Raw genomic sequence first — 14,154 nt, forward strand, 5'->3', positions numbered from 1 at the left:
TTTTGAAAGGGCGGGAGTGGAACATGAATTATGCATCAAAATCCAACATTTTCTCCACTTCTCTATGTCTCGTATGGCCTCCCTTCCAAGTTGCACTCGCTTTCAGACCCTTACCAGGTGTATGTATACAAAACTGTAAAAGGACCGATTCGGAATCCTGTAACCAGAGACCAGCGATTCTCAGGTTCAGATTGATCAAAGAGCCAAAGGGTCATCGCTAAGCTGGCAGATGTAACAGATCCAGGGAAAGGCTGGCAATGCTCCAAGAGGCAATGCGGACTCATGCTCGATCTGTTATTTACCCTTTCCTAAATTGGAAACTTAGCTGGCAAGGCCAGCACTCTTTGAGCATCCGCAACTGTGCTTCTCAAGCCAGAGTCCTGGGTGAAAACATAGCTTGGTGATACCTCCAGCTGACATGCTGCCTTCCAGTCAGTGCAATACAATGTCCTGCAATTTCACTTTTAGACTTGTTAAATGTTTAAGATGTGTCTTATTTAAATATTGGTTAAAAATCCATTTGATTCTTAAATGAAGCAGCATTGACCTGAAGGCTGGCACAGGAGCCTTCCCTGGTAAAGTACAGGAGCATGTCTCTGGAGGCACATCTATTGTCCGTTTCGCCCTGATATTTTTGTAACTTAGGTAGATTGTGCAAGTTTTCAGAGAATTAAATAGGAAAATATTAAAAAATGCCTGCTCCGTGTCTTGACTCTCGTGCTTTGCAAGATATTAATAAACTGTGTCATTTGAGAATTGTGCTCGCCGTTTATTGCTGTCTGTTCATGGCTCTTGTATATCTGTCCTCACTTTAAGCAAATGAGCCACCAACCAGTTGCAGCTGCATGGGAACCCAGAAATTGCTTAACCTCTGATCAGGCAATAAAACAAATAATAACAGTTACAGTCATTCAGCATCTGATCTTAATATTGATAATCACATGGCGTTTGAATGTTCAAATTAACTTTTCTGTGGTTTTGATTTACGGCCTATTAAACCGAAAATCGTAAGGTATTCATGAGTTCATCTTTTCTTACCTGATGGATGGTTAACTGTCTCTGTCATTATTTCTCGGTACATGGTTGTTAAGTAATTATGAATCAGATTTGATTATGGAAATGACTTAGGCGGCGCCAGTAAAGCCAGTCCTGCCAGCTCATCTCTTGTGAATTATGCCATCTCCATCCTTCCTACTTCCTGACAATGCTGGAATTTTATCAAGTTTGGGAGCCTCCTCTTTTCCAAAAGGATAAATTATCAGCAGAGTTTGTCTCAGCTTGTCCGTCTCTCTTTCTGGCTAAATTATATAGAATATACATAGGTAGGTAGATATATGTCGATTTGTATGCATGTACATAAATAATGTTGAATGCATATGTTTGTCTTTGTGTACGTGTGTGTCTGTGTGTTTGCCTGTGCAGCTCATATGTTCGAAATGTTTCTCTCTGGGTCCCGCTTCTCGCACACAGATGCTGTCTGTAGGTAACTGAGCGCTATTACGCCCCCGTCATCATTTGGTTGTTCGTATCTCTGTCAATAGCGTTAGAGCTTTAGAAACAATGTCCCCTCAGGCAGGGAATAATGTTGATCATTGCAGTGTATGTTGTAACATTCGAAAAGCTCATTGCAGTTCTCATTAATCAGAGACGGTTACAGGCCTGATTCTCAATGCCAGTCTGTGGTCGAGCGCAGGCTGAGTGATTTTTTAAATTTATTCTTCCCTGGGATATGGGAGCCGCTGTCAAGGCCAGCATGTGTTGCCCATCCCTAATTGCCCTTGAAATGAGTGTGTTTGCCTGTGGGGCACAGATGTTGGTCTTTTTTTCGAACTGGATCTCACATTCTCCCTTAGAGTCGCTGTGTGTGGGAAACTGAGAAATATTAAGTACCTGCCTACATAGGGTCGTTAGTAATCTCTGTCTTTCACGTTAGAACTGAAGGTAAAGATCTGTCCTTGTAGGGAGTAATTTATGCTTTATTTCAAACTTTTGTATAACTTCTTAAATCCCTCCTTGGATACGCAGAATGACAACCATATAAAAGCAAACAACAACTTTTAATCTTTCTCACTCAGAGTCAACGTAAAGGCCTTTTCCTTGCTGCCAGTCTAGTGCAGAGCGCTGGACAAGTGTAATTTTAACTGACCAAATTTTAAAAATTCAATCTTTACATATACCGGATGCACAGCAAGCTAAGAGGTAACTTGAAAAGAAATATTCCATGTTCATCTGTACTTAAGATGTTATTCCAACACCTGCTGTATCTGCCTTTTCCCTCTAACTCGATCATCACATCGCAACAGTGATGAAAGTTCGAAAGCAGTTAATTGGCTGGAATGATCTGTGCAACATCATGTGGTAGAGCAGGGTGCTGCACAAGTACAAGGCCTGTTTCCTGACAGGCAGAATTGTAACAAATTAAATCATACACAAATTAACAGTTTCAAAGTAGGTATAGAAATATTGTGACATTGGTCAGCGCAGCACAAGGGCCACATTGGCAGAAAACCTTTCTTCATTGTTTCTCTGAAAGAAACACAGAGACAGTACTTAGAAATGTCCAGGTCTGCAGATTCAGGCTTCCATGTTGACATTCCTAAATAAATAAGATGGCGACTGATGAACACTTTCATCTATATGAGCATCTGCTCACGGCTTGCATATAACTCTCAGCATGATTTAAACTAAAAAGTGAACTGGGTGCAACCAAGTTTCCCTCGATTCATAGCTTCACTACAGCACAGAATGAGGCTATTCAACACACAGTGGAATACAATGCAGTCAGTCTCTTTCTCCCACTCTATCCCGCAGCACTGGATAGAATAGTCCCCTGAATTGCTCTTTGCTTGGTGCCCTCAAAGTGCTGTTTGGGTTTATGGTTAGGGTTATGTTATTCTCCACCACCGGTTGTCCATCATAATTCTTCTTTTCGCACGCGCTATGTTTAAGTCTCTCACTAGCACATCCTTCTATCTGGTTTTAATCTTTTCTTTTCTCAGTATCACAGAATCACAGAATCTGAACTGCACAGGAGGATGCCATTCGGCCCATCGTATCTGCACCATCGCTCCAAATAGGCATTGTGACCCAGTGCCATTCCCCCCCTTTTCCCCGTGCCCTTGTTAACATTTTTCTCTTCAATTAATCATCTATTGCCTTCTTGAAGGCCTCGATTGAACCTGCCTCCACCACAATTCCAGGCAGTGCATTCCAGACCCGAACCTCTCGCTGTGTGATAACGTTGTCTTGATCTTGCATCCACATTTGCTTCTTCTGTAAATCACTCTTAATCTGTGTCCCCTTATTCTCGATCCCTCGGCCAACGGGAACAATTTCTCCCCAACTGCGCCGTCCAGCCTCGTCATCATTTTGAAGATCTTCTTCTCTCCATGGTGAACAGCCCCAACCTCTCCAATCTATCCTCAAAGCTGAAGTGTCGCATCCCTGAAACCATCTCTTAAACCTCTCCTGCACTCTCTGAAATGAGTTCACATCTTTCCTATCATGTAGCACCCAGAAATGTACACAATAATCCAGCTGAGTCCGAAAGAATGTCTTATATAAATTCAGAATAACCTCCCTGCTCTTGTACCCAATGCCCCCATTAATAAAGCCCAGGTCAGCAGATGTTTCATTAACTGCTCCCTCTACCTGTCCTGCCAACTTCGATGATCTTTGCACATATACACGCATGTCTTTCTGCTGCTGCACCCCCTTCAAATTTTCACCCCTTGTTTTAAATTGTCTGTCAATCTTCTTCCTACCAAAATGTATCATCTTTCACTTCTCCGCATTCAACTTCACCTGCCAACTATCTGCCCACTCCACTAACTTGTCAATGTTCTTTTGAAGTTCTACATCATCCTCCTCACAGTTTACAATGATCCGAGGCTTCGTCTCATTCGCAAAATTTGAAGTTGTCCCTTGCAAACCAAGATCTACATTATTAATATATATCAGGATAAGCAAGGGTCCCAATACTGACTCCTGGGATGCTCCACTTCAAACCCCCCTCCTACACAAAAAAGTACAAACTGACCATTGTTCTCCGTTTCCTATTTTTCAGCCAATTTTGTATCCACATTGCTACTGTCCCTTTTATTCCATGAGAATTGCTTTTCTCACAAGTCTGTTGTCTGGCACTGTGTCAAATGCCTTTTGAAACTCCATGTACACCACATCAACAGCAATACCCTCATTGACCTTTTCTGTTGTCTCTTCAAAAAACTCCAGCAAGTTAGTTAAACACGATTTCCCCTTTAGAAATCGATGCTGGGTCTCCCTTATAAACCTATATTTGTCCATGTAACTATTAATTCTATACACGAATAATTGTTTCTAGAATATCGCTCACCACTGAAGTTAAACTGACTCGTCTGTAATTGATGGTATTATTGATACAACCTTTTTTGAAAATGTTTGCAATTCTCCAGTCCCCTGGCACCTCCCCTGAGTCCAAGGAAACTGAAAGATTATGACCAGTGCCCCTGAAATTTCTACTCTCACTTCCTTCAATACCCTTGGATGCATCTCATCCGATCTAGGTGCCTTGTCAACTTTAAGTACCGACGATCTATTCAACACTTCCTCCTTATCAATTTTGAACCCTTCCATGACAGAGTTTCCTCGTCTGCCACCATGGCCTGGGTAGCATCTACCTCCTTGGTAAAGCCGGATGCAAAGTGTTCATTTAATATATCAGCAATAGCCCTTTCATCCATGTGTAAATTCCATTTTAAGTCCCTAATCGGCCCCCCTCCTTTTTCCACCCTTTCTCCTTCTTCTTGTTAACCCAGCCTCCATCACTTTGTTCACCCCGTGTCCTCTCTCACTTTGCCACAGATATGAAAACAATGTCTTCTCGCCATTTTCTTCGATGTTTCCACAATGGTCACTGAACCACTCATGCACCGGCCCCTAATGTTTTCCTTTTTCAACACATCACACATGTATCTGAGCATTAGTCTTATTTCGAACCCACCCCCTCCCTCCTCTTTATGTTGTCCATGTTTGTGCACCACATAACAAAGCCAATACCAAAACCGTCTGTTAGAATCTGCATGTCTTCCCCAAATGCCCATTCACTTTCATTTTGAAATCATTGAAGGTCTTCGCCACCACCATCCTCGTGGGCAGGGAGGCGCCTTTGTCTGATTACCAGGGTGACAGGTTTTTCCTACGTCATTCACGTCCCCAACGCACCCTCCACAATTCCGAACAAAGCCTGATGGCCAGTTTACCAGAAGGACATTTTTATTCAATTTGGTAAGCAATTCACATTTGGTGCCGGAGTGCTGAAGGCGATTGGCTGAAGGAATCGTTGGCCTTTGACCACGCAGTTTAGAATCCTGCTGATGTGGCCTTTATCATTTATGAATATAACTGGGTGAACGTAGGCCTTATTATCAATCAATGTTTACTAATTCACTCGCCTTTCAACCGCTCCGGGATGTCTTTTATTTTTATTTCTATTTGCCTGATGGCATCCATGAAATTTACATTTCTAAGTGGAACAAACATCAGCCAATTTCGTGACAATCTTTCTTTCTAGCTCTCTGTCTCTGTCAATCTCGGTGGTTCTATTTGTCTGATTCACACAATGTCTGTCAATATGTTCCAGTAAGCCAAAGGAGTATACTCATTTTTACCAGCAGAATTTTTAATCGTTATGACTTTGTAGCACGAGCTAAAGATATTGCAGAGAATAATAACAGGGTAAAAAGATGCAAGAGGCGATTGTCTCTTCCTTAATGTACTGAAGTCTGGACTGTTTTTCGAATAACTGCCCCTGTGCTAAAAATTGATGGTAGTTTAAATTCTAAATGGGCAATATTTAAACAGTTAAAGGCAGATGAGTGGTCACAATTGAGTAAGGCAATGGGAATCTCGGTGGAGACATTATATGTATTAGGGAGGACCAGACTGATTCCTCCTTATGTTTGGAGTTATTTGCACTGATGTCATGAGTCAGTTCAAGAGAAAGAATCTAAAAGTTTCTTCGCGCCATTTCGCAGTCATATGAGGTTACAGCAAGCGGGAAAGACTGAAAAGGTTGAGGCCCCCGAATACTGCAGACCGAAGGCTTGTGAATGTTGTCTTAGAATCTGCGGAGTCTCACAACAAGACCAGGCCTGGGATGCTCTGTGCAATGTTGGACTCCTTACATAACCTTCCTTCCTTTGAGGTAATTCAGACCCAGTTCACCAGTTTGATTCCCCTGGAATGAGGGGATTGTCCTCTGAAGAGAGATTTATCAGAGCAGGCCTATATTCCCTGGACTATACAGGAATAAAAGAGACAGAAGCAGGAGTGGACAATACACCCAGCCAAACCTGCTCCATTATTCAAATCCGATCATGAATGATCTCAGGCTTCAACACTATTTTCCCACCCACGGTCCATATCGATTGATTCTGCCTCACAGAAAAATGTCTCCAACACAGATTAAAACAAAATCAACGATGGAGCATCCCTAACCCTCTCGGTTAGAGAATTACAGAGATTGACAATAAATTGAGTAAGCAATTGCTCCTCACCTCAGCCCTAAATAGCCGTGCCCTTATGCAGGGGCGGTGTCCTATGTTCCAAATGTCGTGACCAGCGGGGTCAAGCTCTTAGTGTCCAACCTGTCAATCACATTTGGAATCTTGTGTGTCATTAATATCACGTTGGCGAATATGGATGAAATTTAATCAGCCTGTCATCACCGGACAACACTCTCATGCCAGTGATTCCTTCAGTGAAGCTTCGCTGTAGGGCCTCCCATGAAAGCATATCCTTCCTTAACCATGGTGATCAGAAATTTACACGGTATCACAGCTGTGGCCTATAGCCCTGGAAAACTGGAAACACAATTATTTATTCCTGTGCTCCAGTTCCCTTGAAACAAAGACTGACATGCCATTTGATTCCTCATTTCCTGCTGTTGTTTTTCTTTTTTGGAGGGCGTCGGGGGTTGGGGCGGGAGAGCGGGGGCTGAGCGGGGGACGGGGAATGGGGGAGGGGAGGAGGTGAGGAGGAACGTTTCAATACCGTGAGATGCTGTTTTTCACTGTGGTGCCAATCTGTGTGTTGAGCATCGCCTCCTGTGGGCCATGAGCCTCAATCTGGCAAAACATTCTCTGGTACAGAGGAAGGCAGTGGGTTGAAAATGCGCCGCAACCGCTGTCTTCTGGGTGATCTGGACCATCGTCTCTGGATCATGGGGCATCGGACTGAACACAGTCAAAATCAACATCTTTGGAATGAGAGGAAGAGGAACCCGTGAATGCTGATCTGAACCGATTCAGAGTCTGAACCTTCCGTGAGGATAGAGCAATGGGAAACAGTGAGGGTAGAATTGAACCCAGCGAGAATCAGCACCATCAGGGAGCAGAGGGAGAGGACCAGTCATTGTAAAACTCAGGGAAATTAGAGTCAGGATACTCAGGAGAGGAGGGGGAGTGGAACAAGTGAGTGAAGAGCTGAACCGAGCCAGAGACAGCAACTTGAAATGAGCCAAAGTTCACATCCAGCCTCTAATTGTAACTGAAGTGTATTGGCTTGGCTTCATTTTTGTGATATGCTTGTTTTAGGATTGGGATTGTGGCAGAACAGGGAATGGATCTGGGATTGAAGAAAACGATGTTAAGGATAACGCGATAGGTTTGGATTTCAGTTTGAATAGGGGCTGTGGATTTTCTGACATGGGGATCTGAAGCTATGGGAGAAGCAGAGAAGAAATAAGATGTACTAGAATCTACAGTTGTGGATTTGAAAACTAGTGCCTGCCTGGAAAGTGGCGACTTGTGTAAAATCCATTTCTAGGACATTAGAAGGGAGAATTTGGTGATCCAGATCTCAAACCAAACATCACATCAATATCTGACAGAGCACCTTGATCCATTGGGTCTTGCATATCATCGGCCATTGAATGCGAAAGGGGAATGCGCAACAGGAGAGAGACAAACATGTGCTCTGTGTGTGGGCTACAGTTATTCACAATATATATTAATGACATAGATGAGAGAAGTGAATGTACTATCGCCAAGTTTGTGGATGACACAAAAAAAGGTGGGAACTTAAAAGGTGGCGGTGACACAATGGGGGAATTTTCCAGAATTGCAGTAAGGTCGGTAGCGGGCGGGTAAAATGGAGGCCCATCCGCCGATGAAACTGGCGGGTTTTCACGCCGTATTGTCCCGATCCCGCCTCATTATTTATTCACTGCCACGAGGTACGCCATTTGCATGGCGGGCTCTCATTTGCCTGCCAGGTATCACCCCATTATTGCATCACACGGGCAGTCATCTTTAAAAGGCCACCGCCAGCAAAGCGCTCATCGCCACCAGCTCACCACCGCTGCCTGGGAGATGGCCAGCAATGGAAAAAAGACTGCAGCACCCACCCCCCCACCCCTGCTTGAACGACGGTTCCGTCGAGCGAATGCTGGATGCCGTGGAGACCCGCCAGGATGTGCTCTCCCCCCGCTCTGGCCGCAAGATGGGTAGCAAAGTCACCAACCCAGCTTGAGAGGTGGTAGCAGCCATGGTCAATACAAACCCTGCAGAAGAGGGCTGCCACCCAGTGCCACCCATTCTGCCAGGATAAGTCACTCCATTCATCACTTCCAACTCACACACTCACAAACCAATCACACATCCACAGGGCCCTAACTCACTGCCAGTGCAAGGGACATCACTATTCACTCTTTCATAAACACTGCCATTGTCCTCAGCCCATCCATGGAACCACTCACCACCCCCATAGGCCAGGCATACTTAACATCTGACCCAGCAGGTGTCCTGATGCACTCTCCCCATCTCTATCCATGCAGGGAAAACTGGGTCACAGCAGCAGGGAAAGATTGGGGACAGGTGGAGGGATGCTGGAGATCAAAGTTCTGACAGGATTCGAAAACAAAGCCATCCAGCTCCCCGGCGATGACCAGGGCCCGCCCTGTGCTGATGGTAAGGCCGGCATTGCTCTACCAAGTGAGGATCCGGCAGTGCAACATCCATCAGTCAACCATGCAGTGAGTTCTGTCTCGTGTTTCACAGGCCACTGCCTGGCACTAATTATCTCTCTTTGCTTTCGCAGACACATCTGCCAAACAGACAACAGAGTCCACGTCCCAGGGCCTCCGATCAAGCTCCGAAGAAACCTCTGGGGCGGAATCTGGAGAGCCACCACAGAGCTCGCCAACATCCTACACCACTGCAGAGATACACACCTCAGTGGGACCGAACTTTAGAGTATCCTCGGGGTCACAATCTGGTGAGTGCATCGCAATGTCTGCTCCATGGTAGGCGGTGGCTGGGCCTTCCCAGTTCCCCCGCACTCAGATTATAGCAGGAGGACAGAAAATTTCTGAGTCCGAGACAGATGATGAGCCTCTGGACTCGGTCGTGTCACAGTTGCTTGGGGTGCAAATGCAAGCTAGGGAATATCAGGAAGGGATGTTCACTGCACTCCTCAGATGGCAAGGCACGATGGAGGAGTCTGTCCGTCTTCAGGCTGAGGTGATAGCGACAACATTGCCATGCACCGAGGTGAACACTGGAAGGCTGGCGGCCGCCATGGAAACCTTGGTCCAGAACGTCACTCCTCCACTGTTGCGCAGGCTTAACTCCATCACTGACACCACACTTGGCCTTAAACAGTGTGCACGTGAGAGGGGTGCTGGGCAGCAGAAGCTCACTACATCTACCCCTTCTGCTCACGGAGTCGGCCAGGGGCCCTCGGGCACCCATCGGGAGGAGCGTCAGCAGGTGTACACTCCGGGGCCATCCAACCCGATGACACTGGGAGTGACCGGCCCATCGGAATCCTAACTGCCTGTGGCCTATGCAGTTCCAACTCCACAGGCCGAGGAGGGTGGCACTGCCACAAAGCAGGAGCCTGAAAGCAGGCTGGGGCCCTCCAAGTCTAGGCCCTGCAGAGGACGCCCGCCAAAGTCCTCAGACAGGACGTCACAGTCAACAGGCTGCCTCCACATCTACTGTGCATGTCTGGGGAGCACCAAGACGTAGCAGCAGGGTTAAGAAAGTTAGGTAAAAATAGTTGCACAGCCTGGCAACGGCTGTTGATTACTTGTACATACTGTTCACTATTGTCAATAAACTCCTAAGATTGTCTCCCTGCCTATGGCTCCTTGTTCTGGCGAGCAGTGTTCCTGCCACTCAGATGTGAAATCTTTCTGCACAAGATAAAAGGCAGGTGTCCCAGTCCAGGGCCTCTTCCATGTTCTCTGTGCAGCCATGAGACCAAAGTGATGGTCCAGCCTCACACTCACTAGAAATATTACTGATGCCTGCACCTGGTCATTGCTGGCCATTGCTGCCAGAATGTAGCGGGCAGGCGCACAGAGTTCTCTCATACTCTCTGTATGCACTCAGCACATTTAATGTGGGTTTGGCCCCCATCATACCAGCATCTGTGACCAGTGATTCTGTGCGCCTGCTCCTGAAGGGCTGAGGAGCTGAAGGCGGACACAACATCAGATGCATCTAAAGTTTCATGGCTGCATCTTTCAGATGGTCCTGATCACAGAGCGCAAGCAAGTTGCCCTTGGCCAGACAGGAGTCAGACATTCTCAGAGGCTATGTGAAGATCTATGGAGTGTCCCCACTGCATGTCGTCATCATCCTCCACAAATCTGGCAGCTATGAGTGTCTCCCCAGCGCGCCTGCCTCGTCTGGCCATAGCGAGAGCCTCAATCTCGTCAACGTCAACACCGAGGACCGCCTTATCCTCATCCCCATTGGCGTCTTCCTCACAGGAGGAGACAGGCAGCTCCTCCATCTCTTCCTCAGCCAGCTCGTCTCCCCATTGCAGCGCCAGGTTGAAAAGTATGCAGCAGATGAAGATTATATGTGACACACGCTGTGGATTGTACTGCAGGGCTCCACCAGGCACCAGGCTCCGGAACCGCATATTTAGCATCCCAATGGTCTGCTCCACCAAGTTGCGAGCTGCTGCATGAGCTTCATTAAAGTGTCACTCTGCTGCAGTCTGAGGCCCCCGCACGGATGTCATCAGCCACGGCCTCGTCCCCAAGGAGCTAACCCTGCAATCTCAGTGGAACCTGGAAAACTGCAGGGATCTGCGAGCGACTCAGGATATAGGTGTCGTGCACACTCCCTGGATACCGTGTGCACACCTGCAGGATGCATTTCTAGTGATCGCATACCAGCTGCACGTTCAGTTGCACCCTTGTGGTTGATGAAGTTTGCCGAGTGTAGCAATGGAGACCAAAGTACGAATCCAATGGCCCTTGCATCCTGGCTGTCCCGGTCCAGGGTGAAATGCACAAATTTGCGCACCATGGAGAAGATGGCATCCGTGACCTTTTGGATTTTTTGTGGGTGGTGGATTGTGAAATCCCACAAAGGTCACCTGTGCAGCCCTGAAATGAACTACTGGCTTTGAAATTGAGCACCGGGATCACTTTCACAGCCACTGGCAGCGGATGCCCTCCATCTCCCCTTGGCGCCAAGTCCTGTGAGCCACCAGGTTCCTAAACATGCGCAGTCGTCTGCGACATTTGCCCTGAGTCATCTGCAGGGACGGCAGGCAGTGTCTATAGACCCTGGGTGTCGCTAGGCGCCGACCAGCCACGGCTCCCTGTCGCTCCTGGGCAGTGTGTGCGGGAGCCCCTGCTGCCCCTTCTTCATTAGTTTGCTGCTCGTGCCTTTGCATGAGCAGGTGCCTCAGTCCCAAGTTCCTGTAGGACAACAGGTATACAGCCAGGTCACCAAGATCCATAATGCTGACGGGGCCCTCCTGCCGCATGAAAGAGAGAGAGACGTGTTTATGATGGCTGTGCTTAGCACCTTTCCTGGCCCTGTGTGACTGGCCCTCAGCAATTACCGGAGAGGGCTGGTCACTCCTCGGATGCACAGAGATGAGTGCAGTGCATGGCTGTGATGTCAACCTGCGACATGGGGGACACTGGTCCAAACGGGGATGCTGAGAGTGCAAGGGGCAGTGGGCGCCTCCAGCAGCGACTGCTACATGGCCTGTGTTGTTGAGGAGATTGAACAACGTGTGCAGGCCAACTGTTCCACGGCCCAATAAAGTGGTGGCGGACTCAATGTCTTTGCCGGGGGAAGTGGGGGACGGGGGTGTGGGCATAAGATATGGAGCGCTTGGTGGCCTTTCGGTGTCTCGGCGTTGATTCCAAGGGCGGACAGGCTAGGAGCCCGATCCCAATCATCACTGTGGTGCTTGCTCTGTCTTAGTTGCGGAGGGATGGGCAGTTTATACAGGTGTCCTTAATGAGTAGCCACTTCCCTCGCTTGCCCTGCTCCCAACTCTATCGCCTGTGGGAGTTATGCAGCACCAGGGTAGCACTTAACAACCCCAAAACAAACAACGGTCACCAACAAGGCTGGCCAACACTTGCCCCTGGACACCCCTCACGCCTCACCAGTTGCCCCGAGGCCAGGCCTCAATTGCCTCCACCCCTCGGCGCCCCTGAGGCCTATCAACAACAGGGGAGCTGTGCAAAACGATGCTATTCACTGACCTCAGTTCCCCCAAAGTGATGGCCGCCAAGTTCACATCCCCTGCGTGCTGTTGTGAAACACCTCACTCTGCTTTCCCGGCGACGTGGGCGGGCGATTCGGCGGGGTTCCACGAGCCTGGCGGGATGGCCTTTCAATTATATGCTATTTTTTTACAATTAGCTCCCCGCCGACCATAGGCAGGAAACTCAGATGATAGCAACCTGCATTCACGCCACCATGACGCAAGCCGTCCGATAATTTCCACGAAGGCCACCTCTCACGTCCGCCACCAGCCAGCTCAGAATATTCCTGCCATTGACTTTGGCTGCAGTAGAATGATTCCCAAAGACAATTCACTGACTGAGGTGATTCAGCCATTGAATAATTCCCGGTTGAACTTAATGTATTTATTGAAGGAACTTTATTAGGAACAGAGACGATGACAGATCTCAAAACAATGTAAAAGTAGCCCTTTAAAGGTATATTGGCATGTACCCCTCACTCACAGGGCAAAGTGTTTCTCTCCTCAGTTTCTCTGCTTGAGCCCAGCTTTGCTCTTGCATGTCCTAAATTGAGGGCTGCTGAGTGTGGGACATCCTTCTGCTCCTAACACCCGGCAATGCCTAGGATTGTTCGAATATTCATTATTGTCTCCACATTGAGTGAAGGCCCAGAACTGGTGACACATTCTCGCCTTTCAGGTGCAAAGTTTTCATTTCAAGTAACCACCGTAGGATGTAGTTGATCCTTCGCCCCACCAGTGCAGTGCAGCACAGAGGAAGGGTCTGCATCTTCCTGCTCCAGAGTTTCAGATCGACACTGAGGATCCCAAGTGATTTTCAGTTGAAGGGCTCGGACTTTTTAATGCATTCTGCGCAACTCTTCCTTCACCAAGCCAGAGAAACGCTCATTGTCCTTTCACTTCCTTCTCTGAGTATATTTCTGAGCAGGCTGGCTGACTGCCGACTTTGCCATCAGCGAATAACTTTGCGGTCATTCGTTGAAAGGAGCCCATTTTATCCTGAGTGAGGAACAATTTTATTTTCGTCTCCACATCTATGGTTGGTTGTTTGTTTATTTACCCTCTTTGACATTTCTGTAATTATTTGCTGATGTGTGATTTTCTTGCACATACGATGTTCCCGTGCTGGTTTCAATATGTCTTCAATTTCTTCATTTTCTCCTTTAGGTCTCACTGAAGCACTTTACATTCCCATGTCATTGCCCTGCCTCATTTTTAATCGGGATGACTATTTTAAATGCCCGAATAATTGCCGCTACCATAACGGATATTTTACTTTTAAGGGTCACAGCTCAAAAGATTAAATTTCACACATAATTCTGTAACACGAATGCATATGTTTGTGTGTGAACCCCCAGCTTCTCTATTCTCGTTCCTTCTGAAACACAAGAAGCTCTCTGTTTCCATCTCTGCCTTTCCATTACAGATATCTTGGCAGTAATTGTGACCTTGTCTCGAAGAACTTGTGGTCTCTCTGGATGCATCTCTAATTACATGGTGTCCATGGCAGCGACAAATCTCCTCGTCATGACGGCAGCTGTAATATGGAACGTGATGGCTGGATTTATTTCACATTCAGTTTCTGGTCCATCATACCAGTGTGCAGCTTCGATTCTGCCTTAAATTATGCAGACATAGAAAGCT

The sequence above is a fragment of the Cetorhinus maximus genome, chromosome 23, assembly GCF_964194155.1.
Source record: "Cetorhinus maximus chromosome 23, sCetMax3.hap1.1, whole genome shotgun sequence".
Taxonomy (NCBI): domain Eukaryota; kingdom Metazoa; phylum Chordata; class Chondrichthyes; order Lamniformes; family Cetorhinidae; genus Cetorhinus; species Cetorhinus maximus.